The sequence below is a fragment of the Pinus tabuliformis genome, chromosome 1_1, assembly GCF_031772625.1.
Source record: "Pinus tabuliformis cultivar Carrire ecotype Pingquan chromosome 1_1, CPIR1, whole genome shotgun sequence".
Classification (NCBI taxonomy): Eukaryota; Viridiplantae; Streptophyta; class Pinopsida; order Pinales; family Pinaceae; genus Pinus; species Pinus tabuliformis.
The window spans coordinates 45,300,444-45,310,119 of record NC_142297.1 but is presented as its reverse complement, the minus strand read 5'-3'; positions in this window follow the sequence as shown (position 1 = coordinate 45,310,119).

Sequence of the window (9,676 nt, the reverse complement as noted above, 5' to 3'; positions counted from 1 at the left end):
AATCTCAAACTAAGTTGCAGTAGTCTCGACATTATAGATGGATGGGGTTTTTGCAGCAATTCCACTTAGTAATCAAATATAAGAAAGGTACCACTAATAAAGTAGTTGATATGTTATCAAGACCTTCTTTGAATGCTTTAGTTATTCTTCAAAATAGTTCTTTAGCACATGAAAGTTATATTGAACAATATGCTGAAGATATTGATTTCAAAGATGTTTATGAATCACTAACTCATGGTGCTCAGGTGGAAGAAGTGAATTATCATGTTCATGACAGGTTATTGTACCATCTTGGCAAGTTGTGCATACCACAGGGAGAAAGAGTGCATGTGATCAGGGAAGCACATTCTTCTCGTGTTTCAGGGCATTTTGGTGTAGGTAAGATAGTGGCACAATTACAAAGGTATTGCTATTGGCCTCGAATGAATGAAACAATTGCTAAGTACATCAAAGGTTGTGTCATGTGTTCAAAAAGCAAACCAAGCAACAGAAATTTAGGTTTGTATATGCCACTTCCAGTTCCTTCTAGACCATGGGATAGTATATCTATGGATTTTGTAGGAGGACTTCCAATGTCTAGAAAAGGGCATGATTATTTGTATGTTATGGTTGATAGATTTAGCAAAATGTGTATTCTTGTTCCATATAGAAAGCAAGTTACTGCTGAACATACTGCATAGTTGTTCTTTCAAAATGTATGGGTTCATTTTGGGTTTCCTACTTCTATCATTTCAGATTAGGACTCTTGTTTTATGGGAGATTTTTGGTCCACTTTGTGGGGACTCATGGACACAAAGTTGAAAAAGAGCACAACTTTTAACCCAAAAACTGACAAGCAAACAAAGGTGGTGAACATAACAGTGGTACATCTTCCCAGAGGCTATTTCAACAAGCATCCTAAGTTGTGTTATGAATCCTTACATTATGTCCAACATGCTTACAACTGGACCTTGGATTATTCTACAAGTAGATCTCCTTTTGAGACATGTTTTGGGTACCTGCCAAAATCACCAATGGACTTCATGTTTGGTGAAGAAGCTAAGGAGGATGGACAAGGAGATGCCGACAAAGCAAGCAATTTCATTCAAAGAATACAAAAGATTCATGAAGCAGTGCAGGATCAATTGGAGAAAAGTCAAGTCAAGTACAAAATGTGCCATGATAAGCATTGGGTGGATCATCACTTCCAGGTTGGTGATCAAGTATGGCTTTACATCAGCAAATAAAGGATGAAAGGTGAAGGTAAGAAATTGAAACCTATAAGGTATGGTCCTTTTAAGATTGTTGAAAAGATTGGGCACAATGCATCCCCGTTAAATTTGCCTCCATACATGCACATATATTTAGTTGTAAATGTTTAAAATTTAAAGTTGTATGAACCTCCTATGATCATGGATCTAGAGGAAAATGCTCAAATTCCAACTGTAGATGATTTTTCACTTGAATGTATGACTGAGATACAGGAAGATACCATCTTACATAGGAAGGTCCACACTTCTAGTCATGGAGATGTTGAGTATCTTCGAGTGGGACTCAAAGGCATGAATCTAAGCAAGGAAAGGTGGACAGAGATCAAAAGGGTGAGGGAGTTGTACCGTCACCTCATGTATGCTTAAAACCAAACTTTTGATGGTCCAAAGCTTCTAGTGGAGAGGAATGATCCAGGAGGGTCCTCATAATGCTCAAAGTTCAAAAGTATCTGATTCTCATGAAACTAATGCCAAGTCAAAGAGCTTGTCGCGCTGATTCTAACAATATATTCAGTTTGCAAAATGGCCTCCATATGAGGGAGAAAACACGTTCTGAAGTTTTTTCCAAACAGGAAAAAAATGGGCCTTTGTAGGCCAAGTGGCAGTCTCTCAGTGTGACACGTGGTAGGTCAAAGTCAACTCTCATAGTCAAAGTCAACAATGTAGGTCAACTGGTAGGGTCGGGGCTCGAACCCGTTACCTCCCACACAACAACACAAAATATTACCACCAACCCATGACTCTACGTTTAATATACATATGACGTATTTCATATTTATGTTTTGATATGTGTTAAGTGGGGGGTAGGGTTGGTGGAGCCCGCCATATCCGGTGGCCTTGTCAACCCAAGAGTTGTTATAAACAATCCACCAAATAGAGCATCGACTCAACAAACGTTTGTTAATATATCATGCTACACATTGCAAACATTTATGCCACGGTTTGCCACAGCGAGCAACGTAATACCACCATAAACCATATGATATACACCACATGCCTCCAGTCCAATGTTTACATAGTGGTTATAACTATATCCACGAGGTATTGTTATATAGTTAAAAAGATATGCCATGGGGTTTAATATATGTGGGTTCAAAGCTATGTAATACCATATGTGGTATATGGTTGCAATACATTGCAAACTATTTGCCAAAGTTGCTAAATTGACCCCGGGAGGCCCACAAGTTTGACCCTGGGAGCTCTTGTGGGCTTCTATAAAAGGATTTCTATTATGCCATCGGTGGAGGTAGTTGTACAATGAGTCTGCAAACTTTGTATTATTTTGTGCCTGTAAATTCCTTTTTGGGCATAACTTGGCCATCCTTGGGCCTTTTTGAGAACGAAAAGTTGTGTTGGAGAGCAGAGGCCGAGGCCTTCATTCTGACAGTAGCCATTGGTGCTTGCGTGCATAGTCCAGAATGGATAAATTTTATGTAAAGATAATTTTTTAGCATTCATAATACATTGGACGCCCACTTGGAAGTGGACCCGAAGATGTAGTCGAGGAGGGACGAACTTCGTCATCAAAGCTTTATGTGTTTGCTTCTTTTCTTTCTATTGTTCATGCTCATTTTCAGATTTCAAGTTTAAGTTTAAAGGCACTTAAAAATATGTTTTTCTCTAATTCATTCACATAAAAGCAACCTTAGTTAATATTTGGTGAAATAGAGCAAATAGTCAATTCTGTGTTTTCAGATCAAGGTTTGTGGGCCTTGAGGTGGTTATTTGGTACATCAACTTCCAAGGGGTGCAACTTTTTCATACAATATCTGTTTGGGATACATGATATCTTATTGGAAAGAAATATATGAAGACTACAAATTTTGACAATGACGAGGGATTGTCATGGCAACCCGTGGCCCCCCAAATTGCCAAAAAAATTGTTTATGGCCTCAAAATAGCCATGGGAGTTTGGGACCCAAAACCCATAGGAAAACCACCAAGAAGATAGAGAATTGTTGAGATAGTGGAAGAGGTGGGCTGCCATTGATATCCACTTGGATCACGCATATAACTAAATTAAACAATGGAAAAAAAGAGAGTTTCTTAAAGTAATATACGCAATTAATAAATTCTAACATTATGTGTTAGATTACTCAATAACTTTTCACACTGAACATGCTATCATAAAGTAAGTTAATGAATAAACCAATCACATTGGTAGAGTAACTTGGTGGTTAATATTATTTCAATAATTCAACATAACTATCCTGAATAAATTAAGGAAGGACAATGTAGTGCCTAATTTTCTTTCAAGACTAACATCAAATGAGAACAAGCCTCCTATAGAAGATTCTTTCCCTAACAAACATCTCTTTACAATATCTACTAACTCTCTTTGATTTGCATATATTAATTCTAATTACTTGGTTGCAAGAAAACTTCTTTATCACTTGTCTCCAAAAGAGCGGTAAAGATTATCAAACAGAGTTGGATATTCTCATGGATCAATGGGTGTCTCTTTTACCGAAGACCAAATGTTATTATCTAGAGATGTGTGCGAGAACACAAGATCTACAAGATATTTATGGAATGTCATGATGGTCCCTGTGGAGGGGCACTTTGCAAACAACTAGACTAGGCACAAAGTACTTCATTAGAGATACTACAAGCCCACTATATTATAATATGCCACGTAATATGTTGAAAAAAGAAAAAAAGGTAGCAAGAAAGTCTCATTTGACTTTAGCCTTAGTAAAATTGAGTAAATCGAATTTCCACATCAACAGAAAAACTTGGAGGAATTTAACTAGTGTGACATGGCTCTCGTCACTCAGTTAGCTCAGTAAATTTGAGTTAGGGGCTTGGAGTTCAATTATGCATTTGTTGATTGCTAAATTTTAGCAATCTTGTTCAATTATTTTCAGCTGTATTTAGTTAATTGACCTCTAACTATTGATAGCGTCAGTTGAAGGTCAACTATGTAGTGGGACAACAATCTAACTTAGAGATTTGTTAGTTCATTGATCAATTAGCCCAAAATAACTAATGCATGCATAGAATTCGAATTCCTCAGTTGAAGTGGAGATGACCAGGTAGTGTAACATGAGTTGTATACTAGTTTGAGCGTACAAGTGTTGCACGAGTCAAGAGATCAATCACTGGGAATTGCGCAAGCAAATAGGAGGAAATTCCTATATTTTAGGAGCTAATTTCCTCAGGGATTGTGCAAGGAAATAGGAGGCTAGATGAGATGATAGTTGGCTAAGTATTGGCCATAGTTTCTCATTCAGTAGAGAGAACAATTATTCTTTTGTAGGTTGTGCTTGGAGCTAGATCATGCAATTGTAATAGTTTCTCTATTCAACTCATTAATGCAAAGAGGCTTGAGAGGTTTTTCCCAGTTGACTTCCCCTATAAATCACTGCATATTTCTGGTTTTTCTTATTGAATTTCTATGCGTGTTGTTCTAAATTGTGATTTACGTTCTACAGATCAGTAGAGTAGAATTGTGTGTCTTTTTTTTTTTTTAGTTTGAAATATTGAGCAGTTGCAATTTCTATCAAATTTCTACATGGTATTAGAGCCCTGAAATCACATTGGAACCAATATTTCAAACTTGTCTCTAAGGAATTTCGAATTAGCAGCTTCAGTGCAACAAATTTTCTTTAAGATCGAGAGAATTTCTTTCAACGGACTGAGATTGGAGTATGCTCTAGAGGGTAGCTTGAATTTCATAGTATGGAAGGATCGAATGGAAGCAATGCTTGATGATAATGGTGTGTTAGAATATGTTTAAACTAAGATTGAGAAACCCCAATAGTCTGATGCACAAAAATTAGCCCAATGGAATGAGGATGTTGCAAAGGCTAGGAGAATTATTTTAGAAGGTGTGAGAGACCATGTGGTCTCAAATATCCATGGCAAAGAGACACCATTTTCTATGTGGAAGACACTGACTGAGCTATTAAAAGATAACAGTGACCATAGAAAATTACCTTGAAAGACAAACTTCAAAACATTAGGATGCAGAAGAATGATATTATTTCGTAGTATCTCTCTAGATTTACATAATTTTGGGATGAGCTTGGAGGGGTTGGGCTGAATGCTGAAAAATATGACCTAGTGAGCCTAGCCCTTCTAGGCCTTCCAAAATCTTGGACAACTACTAGGAATTTGTAAATGGAAGGTAAAAATTACCAAATTAGGAAAGGTTGTGGTCCAATTTGGTTCAGGAAGAGTTTAGGAGAAATAACAGAGATGGAACATCATCCAAAGAAGAGGATGAAGAAAATTTTTCCTTTGTTAAAATGGGGGAGAACAGAAAAGGAAAGAGGACCCAAAGAAAACCTGAATCCAGCCAAAATAATGGCAAGAAGAAAGACTTGAGCAAGATAAAATGCTTCCACTACAATGAATACATGCACTATGCAACAAAATGTCTGCACAAGAAGTGTAATAAGAAGACTTCAAGAAGAGCATAAGGTGAAGCACTAACTTCACAATTCGAATTATACTTCACCCTGATAGCATGCATGGCCACCATTATTATGGGGAGTGTGTGGTACCTTGATTTTAGTGCCTTGTTCCATATGACAAGGTGCAAGTATTTTTTTAGTAGCCTAGAGGAGAAGGATCTCCAGATGCATATCAAAATGGAGGATGATGGGAGGTATAGTGCTACAGGAATTGGTATTGTCACCTTTGAGAGGGAGAAAACCCCCCCTCTTGGCCTCAAAGATGTTATGTTTGTACCTGGGATGAAGAAGAACCTAATCTCTGTAGCAGTATTGGAGGATAAAGGATATGATGTTATTTTCAGTAAAGGGAAAGCCTTTTTGAGACACATAGCTATTGGGCAAGTGAAGTAGATCGGGGTTCGAGTGAAGAACCTATACAAACTTGAGGTGGGATATTGCAATGCATAGAGAAGTAAGGATAAAATAGTGCATAGACGAGATGTTGGAGAACTTTGGTACAGGAGATTAGGTCATCTACACCATGGTTCCTTAAAAATCATGCAACAAATTACCACCAGTCTCCCTAAAGACTCCCTTGACTAGTAGGATTTCTACAAGGGTTGCACATTGGGGAAATATTTCAAATCCACCTTCGATGACTGAGATAGTAGAGTAAATGCAATCTTGGAGTGAATCCACTCTTATGTTTGTGGACCCTTTTCTACATCCTTCACAATAAAACATAAGTATTATGTATTTTTATTGATGATTTCTCTAGAAAGTGTTGGATCTTCTTCATGTGGAAGAAGGATGAAGTTTTCTCAAATTTTTTTGAATTCAAAGCATTGGTTGAGAAGGAGAATGGGAAGAAGGTGAAGGCTCTTAGGAGTGACAATGAAGGTGAATTTGTTTCACATGCCTTCAAGGATTTATGTGCCAAAGAAGGTATTTGAACAGATTTGATAACACACCATGACCCAAAACATAATGGGGTAGATGAAAGGAAGAAAAGAAGTATAGTGGGAACAACAAGAGCCATGTTGGATGATCAGGGGCTACCATTACATCTATGGGTAGAAGCATGCAACACCATAATCTACTTGAAAAAATGAAGTCCTCATAGAATACTTGGTATGATCACACTAGAGAAAAATTTCTTTGGGAGAAAGCATGATGTGTCTCATTTCATAATTTTTGGAGCTTTAATTTATTGTCATGTCTCCAAGGATTCGAGGAAGAAGCTTGAGCCTACAATAGAGTTGGGATTTTTTGTAGGATATACTGAAACTCTACATAATTACCGGGTGCATTTTCCTTCACTGAGGATGATAGTGGTGAGGAGAGATGTTAAGTCTAATGAGGAAAAGGCTATGAGATTCTCTTTGGAATGAGAGTTGAGTATGCCACTGGAGAAGGATCTTCTAGCTCCAAAGGAGGAGCCTCAATATGAGCTTCATGAGGTTGTGGGGTAGCCACATGTAGCGGAGAAGACCGGACGCAAAGTGGAGGCACCCACTCAACCAGAATCTTCCAGAGAGGGGAGAAAGAGAATCAGAGAAGCAGGTAATTTTTTGCAGGATGCTAGGGGGAATGTGGGAGCCCCTACATCATAGTGAAGGCATAGTAGGTGACTAGAGATATACACTAGTTATATTTATCTCATAACAAATATCAATAAGTCAAAGCCTTCTTCATTTGAGGAAGTGGTTTCTCAAACTAATTGGGTTGATGCCATGGTGGAAGAATATGAATCCATCATGGAGAAAAATGTATGGGAGGTTGTGTTGAGACGAAAAAAGGAAATCAATAGTTGGTTCCATATGGATCTACAAAGTGAAGCATGATGCAGATGGGAGCATTGAGAAGTACAATGCCATACTTGTGGCCAAAGGATTATCTCAGGTAGTGGGAGTGGACTATGAAGAAAATTTTGCACCAATTGCAAGATATTCCTCAATCAGATCCATTCCATCATTGACTGTGCAGATGGGGTGGAAAATCCACCAGATGGATGTGAAGACTGTCTTTCTCAATGGGGTTTTTGAGGAGGAAATTTAGATAGAGAAGCCATAAGGATTTGAGACATATGATTGGGATTCACATGTGTGCAAACTCAAGAGAGAATTGTATGGTCTCAAACATGTGCCCTGAGCATGGTACACTCAGATTGACAATTATCTTAGTGGATTGGGCTTCACCAAAACTGAAGTAGATGTGAATCTATATCACATTGTTGTAGATGGTAAGTTGCTTATTCTTGTTTTGTATGTTTATGATTTAATATTGACAGGTTATGAGAAACTAATACACTCTTGCAAGGGAATTTTAGATGAAAGACATGGGGTTAATGCATTAGTTCCTCAGGATGGAAGTATGGAAAAGTGATGGTGAATTGTTTGTGTCTTAGGGGAAGTATGCCTTTGAAATAATTCAGAGATTTCACATGGAAAATTGTAAGCCCTGTAGGAATTTACAGGGTAAGTTCCTCAGAAAGAATACCAAGAGGACACCGCTCACAACCAGATCTCAAATCAATACACCAGTATTTTTGACGTGGTTAAAACCCTCAGAGTGCAAGGAGGGAAACAGTCCACGGCCTGTCCCAACGTGGGTACAGAAAATTTATTAATCAAAGAATGAAAATTTACATAAGCTTCTCTCATGCACGGATTACCCGAACAATGACCCTCCATGCGCTTTAAATAGAACTCATGGACCAATCGGGTGTCAAGCCACGGATCAAGTGTCGGTAATACCGAGGTGAGAGTGAACCGTCGGATCACTACATATCGTGACCGTCGGATTGTAAGTTACAAAATGTACAACGGTAAAGAAACACACTTTACCTAACTCTAACCTAACTCTATACTAGACCAAGTTGAACTTAACTATATCCTATGTGTCGGAATATCCTAACATCCCCCCTTAAGAACAACTTGGGATAGGATTGAAGGATTTACAAATATGACACAATAGGAGAAGGAAGGAGGCACTAGAGCCTATCCCCCCTTAGTGACAACTTCCTGAACTCCAAGCATATATCGAAGTTTAGTGAACTTCGCTTCTGTGAGAGCCTTTGTGAAGATGTCTGCAACCTGATCATCTGTTGGACAATATTGCACTTCAAGAACATGGTCATGAATGAGCTTTCTGATGAAGTGCATGTGTAGTTCAATGTGTTTGCTGCGCTGATGCTGGACTGGATCTTTGCATAGCTGAATGGCACTTTGATTATCACACCAAAGTGTGGTTGGATGCTGCTGCTCAAAGCCAAACTCTGATAGGATCTGACGAAGCCACAAGGCTTCCTTACTAGCTTCCACGGCACCACGATACTCTGCTTCTGCTGATGAAAGAGAAATGGCAGCCTGTTTCTTACAAGCCCATGTAATAGGTCCTGAACCAAGAGTGAAGACATAACCGGCAGTAGACTTCCGATCATCAAGGTCACCAGCCCAATCAGAATCAGTGAAACCAACTAACAGAGGAGCTGCTTTGGCACTGTAATGAATCCCAAACTGTACTGTACCTCGAACATAACGAAGTATTCTTTTAGCTGCTTTCCAATGACTTTCACGGGGGTTTTGCATAAAACGAGCAACAAGGCCAACAGCAAAGGAAAGATCAGGACGAGTATGGGTTAAATACAAGAGTTTTCCGACAAGTTGACGGTATAAGGTAGCATCAACTTCAGGAGAAGTACAAGAGACTGAAAGTTTGACTCCAGACTGAAAGGGAGAAGGGGCTGGCTTACAGTCTTCCATGTGAAAATGACGAAGAATATCACAAGCATACTTGGACTGGGAAAGGAAAATACCCTCTTGGGATTGCAAGACTTGAAGACCGAGAAAATAGTGTAAGTGTCCTAAGTCTGTCATTTCAAATTTCTTTTTAAGGCTGGACTTCACATGGTTTATAAGGTTGGGATCACTACTAGTAAGAATAAGATCATCAACATAAAGAACAAGGATGATGAGAGAGTTGCCCACTTTCTTGGTGTAGACAGTATTGTCAGAATGACACCTA